This window comes from Chenopodium album, chromosome 15 (genome assembly GCF_948465745.1).
Source record: "Chenopodium album chromosome 15, dcCheAlbu1.1, whole genome shotgun sequence".
NCBI lineage: Eukaryota > Viridiplantae > Streptophyta > Magnoliopsida > Caryophyllales > Amaranthaceae > Chenopodium > Chenopodium album.
Genome location: NC_137848.1, coordinates 10634223 through 10649299, shown reverse-complemented (window position 1 = coordinate 10649299; position 15077 = coordinate 10634223). Strand labels below are relative to the sequence as shown.

General features: G+C 33.9%; 1 pseudogene; it reads right to left on the bottom strand.

The window, feature by feature from the left end:
- Nucleotides 1-4821: 4821 nt before the first annotated feature.
- LOC145580787 (stearoyl-[acyl-carrier-protein] 9-desaturase, chloroplastic-like) lies at nucleotides 4822-14696 on the bottom strand (annotated as a pseudogene).
- Nucleotides 14697-15077: the final 381 nt, after the last annotated feature.

Here is a 15077-nt window from a genome sequence, read left to right as displayed (position 1 = left end):
AAAACCCTTCCCCTCTCTCCACCCTAACCCTAAATATTTGTAAGCCGCCACTTTACCTTCTCTTTCTCTCTCCCTTCTCTTTCTCTTATTTCTGCCTCTCTTTCCTCTGCCTCTCTGCTCCCTAACTCATTCTCTCTCCGTTCTCCTCCTCTCTCTTCTCTCTATTTCCATTTCCTCCCCTCTCCTATCTTCTTTTTCTTTTTTTCTCTAGTTCCATGGTTACCTATCTTTTATTTTCTTTTTTGATGAGTTAACTCGAAGTTCGGCCATGAAATTCTACCAAGATTATGAATTTCACCATAGGTTTCGAAACTAAGGGGTTTTAGGTCAAATTCAACCATGAAAATTTCAGATCTAGAGTTTTCATGGTCGAATTTGACCAAGTAAGCCCATATAAGATGAAATTTGAGATAGGTATGTTAATTGTTGTGTAATTTTTGTTTTTATTGTCGTAGGTTATGTTTATTTTTGTTTCTTTGGTGTATTTTTGGTATTATGCCCATTTATTTCGTTATTTAGGGTTTTAACTGCTTTTTTATTTTGTTAATTTTTGTTTAGCTTCAATATTTCTTGATTTTGATTTAGTTTTTGTTAATTTCAATTAATTTTAGTTTTTGTTATTGTGGTTTAGTTATGTTATTTTGGTTTAATTTCGATTTCTTGGTTTATGTTATTTTTGTTTAATTTCTATATTTTTTATTTTCATTTTAATTTGGATTGATGTTATTTTCTGTTTAATTTCGATTTTCTTGATTTTAATGGTTATAGTTTTTGTTATTTTTGAGTTTAATTTCAGATCTAAAGTTTGTTTGTGGGTAGTAGTGATTTTTGGGTTTGGTTTTGGGTGGTTTGTGGTGGCGGGGATGGTGGTTATGGGTTTTTGTGGGTGAAGTCGTGAAGTGAAAGGTTGTTGTAGTGTTGGGGTTGAGGGGTTTTATTTTTATTTTTATTTTTTGCGTCGACTTTTTGCGACAATTTTCCAGACCGTTGTAAATTGCGACAGTTTTTGGTTGTCGTAAGCTTATTTTTTGCGACAGAATTTAAAACTGTCGCTGAAATTAGTGAAGTTGTCGTAATTATTTTTTACGACAGTCAAACTTTCGTAAAAATGTAATTTTGCAACATGTCTGGTAACGAAAAACCCATTACGACAGTTGGCTGCCGTAACTATTTGTTGCGACGGTTTAAGCTATTTTTGCGACAAATTTTGGCTGTCGCAAAACTGCTAATTTCTTGTAGTGTCTTTTTTAACGATTGAATGTATCTCTATAGTCCCATATTTAGTAATTCTCGAGCTTTTTATTTGGTATCGAGGATCATCGAAATAAGAAAAAATACAATTTCGACGGAAAATTCCATTTATGGGTATTTCAATCGAGATAACGGAAAGGGGCATTAATTCCTTTTTTCGTTCTTGACTCACTTGGAATTTTTTAATGAATCTATTTCTTCGTTTCTTTGCCAATAAATCCAAATTTTTTGCAAGATATATGAGATTACATTGACCGATTCGATTAAGTTCTGAATAATATAGAATCTTATCCTGTTTTTTTACTGAAAGAGTCCAGTAATTTATCTTTACTTGATTGGTAGTGACTGGGGAATTCGAAATAGATATTTTTTCAAAAGAAATAGAATGAGTGTTCATTAGATCTTGATCCTTGGAGAGCGAAAAGGGGACTACACTAGATCTGTACGACTTTCCTAATAATATCCATAAATGGCTTGTTTTTTGTAAGAGATGAACATTACCATATGTAAATTTAGGTGCATGGTATACATCGGTACTCCAGTGCATTTCTCCTTCTGAATCAGAATAAATATGTTTTCTAAACCTTTCCTTAAAATTAAAGGTTAATGTCCCCGCGTGAATTTCAGCAATCACTTGTTCAGATTCAACATATTGATCATTTTGAACTAAAAGAAAACGTTTTTGGGGAACAGTCACATTATGTAGAATATCTTCACTTTCAATAGTGACATATAAGTCGATATAACATAGAAAAGCAGGGTGTCCATGAAATGTACGTGTAGGATGAACCAAATCTTCATTGAATTGTATTTTTCCATAAGAAGGAGCTCGTACATGTTTTGCAGTACCTCCTGTGAATACTCCGCCCGTATGAAAAGTTCTTAATGCTAGTTGAGTACTAAGCTCCCCAATGGATTGGCCCGTAATAATACCTACAGCTTCTACTAATTCAACAAGGTCGCCATGAGTAAGACTCCGGCCATAACATAATCGACATATCCAAGACGCACTTTTACAAGTAAAAGGAGTTCGAATGGGTATTGGTTGGGTCCGAAGCGTTATGAATCGATTGACAAGTCCAACCCCGATATCTTGATTTCGAGTGGCAATGCACCGTGAACCCATATATATATGGTCTGCTAATACACGACCAATTAATGTTTGGATCAATATTTTACAAGTAAATTACTATATTAAAATTACTACTTACCATGTATGCAAAAAAATTACAGAATAGAAAACTTTAATTCTCCGTATTGTAAACAAATCTCACAATGTGTGTTTAAAACCGTGCATCGATGTGCATCGCACGGGAACTAAACTAGTTTTAATGACTAAATTATAGACATATTAACAATTTGATTTTAGAATTGAAGCATCAGTTGTCAATTAAAATTATTTATTTCGTTAATTTAAAAAGTTATTTGGCAAATTTTGGCTATTAAATTTAATCAGTCGTAAACTTTCATTTTTTATGGGAACAATAATCATTTAGATGGAACTAATGTTATCATAGTTATAATTTATTAGGATTTTATAAAATTTTATATAAGGCCGCTATATTTAGGTGTCGTGTCATGTGGAAAAGCAAGATGTTAGTAACAACAAATTAATGAACAAAGATGGCCTAGTGAATTAGGATCCTACTTAATTAGCTGATCATAACAAGCACAATACAAAACAAACATATAAGGTTTCGTTTGGCAACATTTTTTTTTTTAAATCATATGATATATGTGATATAATCAATCAAAAAGTAATCAAATTTATTAAAATCATGATAATTTTGAAAACTGACAATAAAAAAGTAGAAACACCTTTTCCTTGTTTCCTATTTTTGGTTTTTTGTTTTTTTTTAAAAAAAACTGAAAACTAAAAACAAGAAATGATGCCAAATAAGTCCTAAAAAATCAACTTTGGTCTCTCCAAATTGTAACATAAAGTATTTTAATGAAGGAATTATGTCTTCGATAAGTGCAATTATTAGATATATTAAGGATCACTATTATGGAGATAATAAGTTCATTCTTTTGGGTCGTCATTGTCTGTTTCTAGATATGATAAATGATCTTTAGGCTAGTCAAATAGTCTAAAGCCTATTAGAATGGATCCTATGAAGTCACACAACAAGCGTATTGGGTTAAACAAGTGAGAGGCCCACTAATGGGCCTCATGAGATCATGACAAACCATTACGAGTGTTGGGCTAGAGTAGTTTGATTAGGATTAGGAGTTTGGGCTTGACATGGACTCTTATTTAGAGATATGATATATAAATAAGATCCATGACTTAGATTGAAATAACAATTGACAAGTCAGTTAATTGTAACTCAAGCAACCAAGTCCCAAAACCCTAATTCTCTCTCTCTCACTCACGACTCTTTCTCTCCTCCCCTTGTCCGTACGGCCGGCCACCTAGGTGACGCGTGTGGTGGTTCGTGGTTGGTTTGTCTTTCTCTCTTCTCCGTAGAAGGACAATTGAAAGGGTACAATTGCAACTAACTAGCATTAGTGGAGGTTTAATCTGTGCCCGTGGACCAAGTAGAGGAATCACGTTTGGGGTTCTTTGTCTCCCGTTTGTTCTTGCTCGATTACTAGTGGATTCACGCTTCAAAGGTATTATTAATTGTTCTTTATGTGTTATGCATTGATCTTGGTGTTTAGATGCTTATGAATATGATTCATGCAATTCCGCTTATAGTATCTAAAGTCCTACATTTAATACATCCAAATTTATGCTTGTAACCATACACACATTTCAAAAAAAAAAAAAAAAAAAAAAATCATACCACACAATTTTAAATGAGCTTGCCCAGGTTACTCAATTTAGTAACAAATTGTGTTACTCAAATGACAATTTATGTAAATATTGCTTCTTCTTTCCCTTCTTCCTCCTCACTCATTTCTCGTTTATAAACACAAGCCCCAACCATCATCATTTCTGACAGATTTTATCTAACCATCACTATCAACTCGCTGCCGCCGCCACCACCATCACCATCATCTCGCCACTACCACCATCACCATCATCTCAGTCTTCTTCTTCCCGTCTTCCTTCCTCTATGATCACAACACCACTCACAAGCCTCGATCCCCATCATTTCCAGCGTCCAGTCCGATCGATCTAACCACAACGACCCTAACGCCGCTTTGCGGCGAGAACAAAAAGACACCCTAATTGTAAAGGTGTAATTAAGTCCATATCAACCCCTTAGGGAAAGCTTATACTTCGCGGTAGCATTTTCAACCACCATAAGTGGTGGTGGTGGTGTGCAATTATGTTCAGCGGCGACAAGTGATGATCGTGGTGGCTATGGTGGCTGTGATGATGGTAGTGATTGACTGGCTGTGATGGTTGAGGTAGAAGAGGAGTGAAGGGAGAGAAAGTTAAATGGGTATTATGGAAAAGTAAAAAGTACCCTTACTAACGCCAGTGCAAATTATCGGGGTGTCGTTTGAGTAACAAATCATATGCATGTTACTCAAATTAAGTAACTTGAATTTCCTCATTTTAAATACATGGTAGTTTTTAAAAGATTGTGTAACTCTTTGATAAATATAAAAATTAAAAAAAAAAAAAAAAGTATTAAGAAATTAAAGCTTGACTTCTCTATCATAATCCAACTTAATGGCATGGAAGGTGCTTGTTTTGCCTAATCTTGAGCCTTCTCTATTATAATTTCAATCCTTTGGGGTAACCCACATACAAATTCTTGAGCTTTTCGTCCTTCGGGCAAAATTCCGGTGAGCTTCTCACACTACAAGAAAACAGGCTATTTTCAACGAAATTTTTCCGTCGAAAACACCCTAAATTCCGTCAAAAAATTTCGTCGTAAAAGAAGTTATCGAAAAAAGGTCCTTTTTCAACGGAAATTCCGTCATAAACACTTTTCTGACATAATTCAGGCGAAATTCCGTCAGAAACACTTTTCCGACAGAATTCAGGCATCGAAAGCGATTTTCCGGTCCGAAAAAGTCCGTCAGAAATTTCCGATGGAATAAAAATCTGCCGAAAATTATTGACGGAATTAATGCAACAAAAAAAAGGCCCACAGCCCCACCGCTACCACCCCCACCGCCACCAGCCCCACCAACTAACCCACCACACTCACCATCTTAACTCGCCTAACCCTAATCTACCACCTAAACCCACCAGACTCAGCACCTAAACTCACCTAACCCGAACCCACTCACCAGACCCCACCAACCGTAACCCAACTCACCACCCAACAAAACCCCAAAAAAAACCAGATCCCAACCCTTAATACCACCACACCACCAACCCCCTAACCCGTATCACCACCACGAGCCACAAAAAAAAAAAAAACCCAAACAAACAGAAGAAATTATTAAAAATTAAATAAACAGATCTAAAATCAACACCAAATTCAAAATTTAACAAAAAAAAATTATACAATACAATTATCTCAAATATTTTAACTTAAATATACAATTATATTTAAAAAACGTTATACATAGAAAATTTAAAAATTTAAAGTAGATCGATATTGAAAGGTTGAAGGTGCGGCTGACGATGATGCGGTTGAAGGTGATGAGGCGGCTGGAAGCGACGTAGCTGTTGAAGGTGATGCAGCGGCTGTAGAAGGTGTTGATGTTGTTGTGGTTGTTGTTCCGCGGCCGTTGGTGGTGTTGTTGATGTCGGTGGTTATAGTTCTGGTGGTGTTGGTGTTGTTGATGATGTTGGTTAATTTGAAAAGAGGGCAAAGAAAAGGAGAGAAGAAAGAGGAGAGAAAGATCCAGAAAGAGGAGAAAGAATGAGAAAGGGGAAAAGGAAAGAGAAAGGGGAAAGAAGGGGAAAAAGGAGAGAGAAAGATCCAGAAAGAAGAGAAAGAAAGAGGAGAGGGAAAGAGAAGGGGAAATGAGAGGAGATGTACAGGAAAAGTGAAGAGGAGAGAAATAAGGAGTCCATCATTTTAGGGTTTAATAGTTTAAAAGGGTTATTTTTTTATTAATATTCCGACGAAAATTCCATCGGAAATGACAGACGAAAATTCCAACGGAAATTCCATCAAAAATTACAAACGAAAATTCCATCGAAAATTTCCGACGGAAATGAAATCTGCCGGAAATTAAAAGTTCAGTGACATAAATTACTACATATATTAATCCGTCGTAAATTTCTGATAGATTAATATAATTCGTTGGAAATTTCGACTTTAGCGATGGAAATACGTGTCCGTCTGAACATTTTCGTAGGAAATGAGTTGTTTTCTTGTAGTGTCAATTTCCCAAAAACCTACCAAATGCTCCATAACATCAGCATAATCCTTGGCAGAGTAAACTCCAAGTTGTAGGGAATATTTCAAGCATCCCACACTTAAGCCTCACTGTGATCATACACTTAAGTATGGTGGCGTCCAAAGGGAAGGAAGCTAGAGTAAAAGAGTCGCCAACAAGTTTTAGGAACTTGTAAACCGTTCACAGGGTGAAGGTTACACCCCTTCATGATCCATGAGATCGCTAACTTCATAGTGGTCTGGAACCATGACTGGATATTCAGGGATGAAGAAACAAATCCAACCTAAAAGAGATTGAACCTACCCTAATAATAGGCCTCTACTTTATTCTTCTCGTATTCATGTGCGCTCTCTGACTAACATACAATCAATAGATTAACCCTAAACATGTTTAATCTATGTTAGTTGAATATTAATGCACAAACAAAACTATTATTGGCGATCACTTGAATTATCATCATGTTAACCTAAATAAGATTATTAATCATCTTATTAAGCGTGATTAAAAGTACAAATTCCCTTTAATCCTGCAAGAGAAGGCGTGATCAAGCAATAACAATAAAATAATATCAAGCAACAATAAATAACAATCATCATAATAAACTCAATAAAGCATAATAATATTAGCAAGATCCTAGGCATGATACTAACAAGATTAATAACAAATCCTAGCATGTCACTAAGCAATAAAGATCAAAGCTTTAGCCCTAACATGATATTAGAAAGAATAGGAAGCAACCTAAACATGATACTAGAAACATATACGATATAGAAATCTTAGTTAATACCCTAAACATGATACTAGGAATCATAAAGACATCCTAACATGATACTAGGAATTAAAATAATTAAAGCATGATTTCTATAGAAAAAGAAAGTAATTAAATTACTTACTTGGATGCCTCGTATCTCTTTCTAATAACAAAATACACACATTAGTAACTTCAATGAAAATATTAAATTAAGCAATTAAATCAAATAATTGAAATAGAGATTTGGGACCAAACCCTCAAAAATTATCAAAATTTCACGTCTAGGGCGAAGGCAACTTCGAACTTGGCTAGGTGTGTCTAGAACTTGCGAATGCGGAATTTTGTAAAAGGGAAAGGTTTAGAAAAAAATAGAGAGAGAATAAGATTCTAGCTTTTAGAGAGAGAAAGAATAGAATTAGATGATTGTGAACGAAAAAAAACGGGGAAACACGACCCCTATTTATAAGAAAATAGTCCGGAATTGATAAAAACAAATCAGAATTTGAATTGGAATAAAACTGGTCCTAGTTGCGATAGACAGAGTCTGTCGCCATGTGACAAGAATCACGCATGGCAACAAGCTCTGTTGTTTGGCGACAGGCTTGTTGTTCTGCGACAATTAAAGGATAAAACGCGCTTTGTACAGAATCATTTTCTTAATATAATTAAGCAATTAAAACTCCGTTTTAACCAATTTCAAATCAGATTTTATCAAAATAAAACACTTGTTTTATTTCAAATCAAATTCATTAATTATCAAAGATATTAATTATCAATCCTAATGCTATTAGAACTCAAAATAACCTTTTAGACTATTCTAGAAGACTATAATCAATCCTAATAATTTTAGGAATAATAATTAATTGACCCTCCACTAGATCATTGGGCCGTAAAACCATTTTAGACCCAAATTAGTATTTGGACTATAACTTCCTCATTTTTCATCGGAATTGGGCTTATAATATATCGTTGGAAAGCTCTTTACGAGCCTGATCCAACTACACTATTATTGGACCCTTATCATGGACCAAACTAAATTGGACTGGCTATTTTCATAAATAGAGAAGTTTTTCCAAAAACAGAAAGAAAGATTTTTATTAAAAACTAACAAATCACAAGGCTTTTCACACTTTCACCTTATTCGATAATCAAGCGACGTGAAAAGTACTCATCACTGGGTTTGGTTTTTAGGGAGACACATTTGGGTGTCTACACAAGCTAAGCAGCAATTGCAGCAAAATGATCAAACAAGTTGTAATCGCGGCCATCACACATAAGATGGGCTGGCATAGAGATCTTCTTCCTCATCATATCAGCAAAAGCAAGCATGGTTGAATCAGGATCGATTTCAAACAGTGTTTGCACTATTTTGATGTAAGCATTTTCATGGCGTTATTCATCGGTAGCAATAAGGCCATAAATTTGTGCTAGCTTGAGATCACCATGTTGTTTGGCTCGTTTTGCAGCATTACCGTGTGAATTGAATGTTGCCTTTTCTTGAAAGGATGTGTATATGTAACCTAAATATGGATTGTTTTCAGCTTTTGGGTCATCCAATACAAAAACACATAAATGACAGAGGTATCAAGTAGAAGTAAGCTAAGCTCACAAAAGCAAAGGAACAAATTCTACCTACCTACTCAATACGACTCTTAATAAAGTAAAAAAATTTGAATAACACAATATTTATGGGTTGGAAGGAGTAATAATTTTATTAACTCTCCAAAGACTTTCATATAGTACTATATCAACAAAGAAGCTAAGAAAAAACGGACTCACGGGAAAAAAATAAAAAATAAAAAAAAATTCTTAATTGTCAAAAAATTAGATAATAATGGTTAGATATTAAGTTATAAATATCAGATTTTAGATTAAAAGTGTCAGAAATTAGATAATAATGGTCAGATATTAGATAATATTGATCAGATATTAGACGATATTGATAAGATATTAGACATATATTCAATAAATACATAGCTGCTACAATAGAAAGCCTTACTGCATTTAGTGATTTGAAAACTGATAGCAGAGCTACATGACCAAGGGATTATTATGCATCGTGAAATCAAGTGATGAGCAAATGACAGTCACGCTACCATCTCAACCACGTTTGCAGTTTGCACGAAGGACTAAGAGAAAATGAAAATTTTACATCAACAATCAAATACAGAGCTATAACCAAGCCAATATAGCAGATTAAACAAGGGTGCACATCAAAACTTGAACAAAAAAAAATTAACATTTGAAGCAAGGGTGGATCGGAGTAGCAACTAAGAGTTGTTCTATTGGTGCGTGATGTGTGCGATGGATGGAGCAGTTATAACACCCCCAAATCTCCCTCTACGGAAATACTAGTATAATACGTTTAATTATACCGTAGAGATAGACTTAGGTGTATTACCGCCGCGTGATTACGCAAGGCTACTCAAAACTTACTAAATAAAAACCAATACTTTGTAGCGGAAACATCCGTACTCTTTCTTTTATTAATACTTATAAAAATAGTAACATTGTTATGAGTACTCAAAATAAAGACGAGACCAACATTCCTAAACTAGGTGAAGCAAATCCCAGGACTCCCATATGTTCATTCATGACTCCACTTGAAAATAGTTAACACTGCTTACCAATACGGTAAACAGGGCGAACAAAAACAAATAGGAAATACAGATTAGAAAAATATGCTAAGTACGATAAGTGCAAGATAATGTAAACTCAATTCATTTGCAAACATGCTTTTAAAACCAATTCCAATGATTAATCCAATAATTCCAAAACTCATGATTCAAAACCAATTCTCAATAATCTCAAAACAATTCCAATAACTCAATAAGTAAATAGAAATGATTTATAAAACCAATTTCTTTTTTTAAAAACCAATGATCTCAAGATACTCAAAAATAATACCAATAACTCAATGATTCAGTAATAGTGATTATTAAAATCAATTCTTTTCAAAAACCCAATTTCCTCTCTAAGTGTGCCCACCCCCCAAGCTATTCTCCTACTATTTCAAGGCTATTCTTGGAGAAAACTAGGTCATACAAAGTCCATAGTCTTCAATGAATCCGCATAGTGGGATTAATATAATAATCATGCTTGTAAAGCTTTTATAATAATAATTCAATAATTCTCATGAAATTCCTCTTTGAATAAAATCAACCTTTATTATAGTTTAAATCAAAACTCCTTTTGTATTTAATTCAATCAAGCTTTTAAAAATCCTTTTAAAAACTCTTTAAATTAATCCAACATACTCTTAAAAATCCAAATTCCTTTGAACATAATAAATAATTTCAAAGCATTCAAAACATGATATTTAAAATAAATCCTTTTATTAAAAACAAATATTAAAATCAATTCCTCCAACCATACTTTACTTCATAAATCATAACTCAAATCAATTCAATTCAATCACTAATAAAATCATATGAAACATGCTATTTAAATCAATCACTTTTAAAAGTATCTAGCCACCTAAAATTACCTTGATTCCGAATATCAATCAATACTTCGCACTTTCAAAGTTTAATCACGAATACACCTTGCAAATAACATAATCATAAGGTTATCACAACATAAACTCAAATCTAATGTGCATGGACTATAAAACACTTTTAAAAAAATACTTTAATATAAAATTATAACTTTAAAACAGGTATTTGTATTTTAGAAAACTAACCATGAAGAAGATAAAGGGATAAAATTAAAGAGAATTGAATTTCGTGGGAAAGAATAGGCAGAACTTGTAGAGGCCATAACTCCTTCAATATAACTCCGAATTGGGTGATTCTTGAGCCTAACCTCAAGGATTTTTTGAGAGGAACAATCTTTTGTGAAACACCAGTACCCCAAAAACTGACCAGAAGTGCCCGAAAACTGGCTTCAAAGGCATACGGGCTGATTTGTGTAAAAAGAGGAGAAGAAAGTATGAAAAAGTTTAGGGAAAAGAAGAAGAATAAGAGAGAAGAAGATAATTGAGTTTTAGTGTGAAGAATATGAGAGGTATGAGGGGGTATTTATAGGCTCACGAATGAAAGAATTATGGTAGGAGAATGTAGGAAGAATTATGGTAAAAAGTATTAAGGAAATTACTTGGAGAAGAGAGTTAAAGAATTATAGAAAGTTAAATATTAAGGTGATTAAGAATAATAGAATTAAGGAAAATGTGTTGTCATGAAAAATAATATGGCAAAAGAGATTACTTGGGGAATAATCAAGGATGAAAAAAGGTAGGAAAATAAGATGATCAAATCTTTGTGAGATGAAAAATAAAATTAAGGAAAATAAGAGATTTTAAGGAGATAATTAAAAATACAATTTACCAAAATAAATCACCCAAAAATCCATCATGGTGGCCGAAAATTTGAGCTTTCCTAAGCTCATATTTTCGGACCTCCCTTTAGATATTTAGAGAATTAATTTACTAGTTTTAAGGAAATAATTGTGTAAATAATATATATTATATAAAATAATTAATCAAGAAAATATCAATTATTCACTAAATAAAGTCACTAAGAAAATCAGATTTTCTACACTTAGAAAATCCGAAAATCATAGCTTATTATTTAGAAAATTTGGACCTCCTAATTAAATAATTAAAATATAATTTTCGCTTAGTTAAAATATCCGAAATATATATAAATAATCCGGGTTTTAAAATAAAATAAATGGATAATAAATCTTATCTAAAATCCAAAAATAATAATTGAGTTTTAAAATACTTCTGGCGCCAAAATTTAAATATCATTTTGGCTCCAAAATTCAAATAGTGAAATAAATTACTAAAATACCCTTTTAAGAGAATACTAATTAATTAATTTATTAAAAAATACGTTTTAAAAATACGGGGTATTACAGCATTGAGTAGGGGTTTTGGTTGGGCGAGTGGTGGATGGTACTACGAGTAAGGAGTTGGGGATGGGAGGGGGAGGGTGGTCGTCGGCCGCCGACAAATGGCTAGGTAGTGGTGGTGGTAGTGGGTGAGGAAGGGTGTGGGCATTATTAACCGGACTCGCGTGGAACGGTCTCACGCAAAACCTTCTCAAGAAAAGATTACAGTGAAAAATTATTAAACATTAATGTCAAATTTGTGCATTAGCAAATGTGATCAGTCAAAGTTTAAGTGGATTCACATGACAGGGCAAATGAGGATAGCTTTATATGAAAAAAGATTAAAATGAAAAGTGGATTCACATTACAGTCAAAGTTGTGCATTTGCAAACGTGTTAAGTCAAAGTTTAAGTGGATTCACATGATAGGGTAAGTGAGGATATTACCCAAAAAAAAAGAAAAAAAAAAAGATCACTCATACCTTTTCTAAGCCAATAAAATACTGAATCGTTTTTTGACGACTCTCATGTGAACACGACCCGAGATATACAAATACTTATTAAGAAGATCACCATGTCTATTTTCCTCAGCAGTCCAAGCTCTAGTCCAAGTTGCCCATGAAGTCGGACTAGCCCCGGTTTCATCTCCCACTCCATCAAAAGTATTAAGCATAGTTTGGTAAGTAGGAAGTGCTTCTTCAGTAATCATATGTCCAACAAAACAGCAAAGTAATCATCTAGAACCTCCTTTGCCCTTCCCCGAATCTCTTTGATTTGATCATAAAAGCCGTCTGAATTCGGATCAGTAAGAAAATCTTGAGGCTGCCAACATTTTTCAACAGGCTTCAGATACACCAAGATGTTTGTTAAATTGTGACTCTAAATCTAATAGGGCTGACTTTGAATGCAGATATCTCTAAACTAGCTACAAGTAATTTTGAGGTGATTCAAGTTGGAGGTGATGTCTTGGTTCAAGAGTTTTCCACAATAGGTCATATGCCCAATTCCGATAAGAAACGAGAAAGTTATGGCCATTTTACGAAAACCTGACGAAGCTGGAAAATTGCTACGAGCGGGCAAGCTATAGCTCGACCCTATGAGGACTTGCGCCAGGCATGAGCTAGCTGCTGAGCTATAGCTCGGTAGTTCGGTTCTTCTAGGATAATTTATGGAATATTTCCTAAAATAATATTTTTTTCTATGATGTCTATTTTAGTAAACTTGGGGAACAATTTAAGGTCTTTATTAGGGTTTCCTTATGTTATAAAAGGACCATTTAGTTGATCAATTAGATCATACCCTTTTGAGCCATTAGATTTAGGACTCCTTGTCTTATTTTCTCGTTCTCTCTCCATTATAGTGAAGAAGTTCTCGAATCCCCACCCGTGAATGTAGGTCTATTTTAACCGAACTACGTAAATCCTTGTGTTCTTTGTTTATCTTCTTGATTGCTTTTCTCGTTCTTATTTTTCATTGATTTGTTCCGCATTAATCAAACACAATTACACCCTTATTTCCTAACAATGTTCTTAGGTGCCCAATTTTCCAAGGATTCGAAAATCTTGATTTTTTCGGGTGACATAGAATGTGTTACTTGACTATACAACATGCCACATTTGGGACGGTAAGGCTTCTTTAGATTTTCAGCTCTTCTACAACAAAAAGAAGCTAGTTTGCACGAAAACAGATACGAGTTCAAAACGAGTATGGGTACGGAGACAGGATACGGCAAAATTAAAATTCCAAAAAACGGGTAACCGCAAGGATACGGCAAAAAAATCACCAAAATATAAATCCATAAAATGTTTTTTTTAAAAAATTTATTCCATAAACTACAAATTAAAAGAAATAGGGGTTAAAAAAAAAACCACCTACTGACTACAGGCTACAGGCTACAACTACAGTAAATCGAAAAAAAAAACTTACTAATACAGTAATACGAAGTACTTTCTTTCAAAAAAGAGTACTTTGTACTCAAATCTAATAATCATATAAAAATAAAAAAAAAATTAAAAAAATTAAAAAAAAAAAAAAAAAAAAACTTACAAAAATCTAAACCTCAATCAAATTAAATTGGAGGAAAGAGGAAGAGAGAGACGAGCTGAGAACTGGTGGTAGAGAAGAACTCTAGAGGGTTCGCTGCTGGTCTCCGGTCGCCGGTTTCCAGCTATTGGTGTCCGTCGTAGGTGGTCGCCGGTAGTCGCGTCCAAGGAATCGTGGGTCGCACTCTGTGGTTGGCTTCTACAATTTTTAAGGGTTCTTGAGAAATTGAAATCAAATAAGTAAATTTAGGGTTTTTTATTTTTAAATGGGCTGGAGACATTAGAAAAGAAGCAAATTCGTCCCAAAAACGTACCCTAATCCCAGTCGTCCCCAAATTATCTCCACGTACCACTTTTCAAGGGTACTCCACGGGGACGTATTTGGGTCGTACTTGTACTGTACCCTTCCCCGATACATCCTCAGTACGGGAGACGGCTGACGATTGGCGTATCTGTGCATCATTGAGAAGAAGTAACAAACATATACAGTACAAATGTTATATTTCTAGCTTGATTAATTACATACGTGATCATAGTGTTAGTTGCATGTACTCCCTCCATTTTTAAATAATATACTTACTTCATTTTCTTATTTGGAAAGATTTTACAATATTTAATAAATTTCTCTCACCTAGTGGACCCAACATAAATCATATTTTATTACTCCTTCCGTCGTTATATTAGAGTCCACTATTCCTTTTTTGGTAAATCAAAATTAAAGTCCCATTATTAGAATCTTTCCCTTTTTGGTAAGTGGTTTTTTACAATTTTAATCGCATTCTCCTAATTTAATGCCCATATTATCCTCAATTTTTACTGATTTTTTGTGCCAAATATTTTTGACATTTATCAATCCACCAACTAATGTTCTCTCTCTTCATTCTTTTTCTTCTTTAATTTCTAGGTACTTCTTCTTCTTTTTGGCATTTATTAACCTCTTTT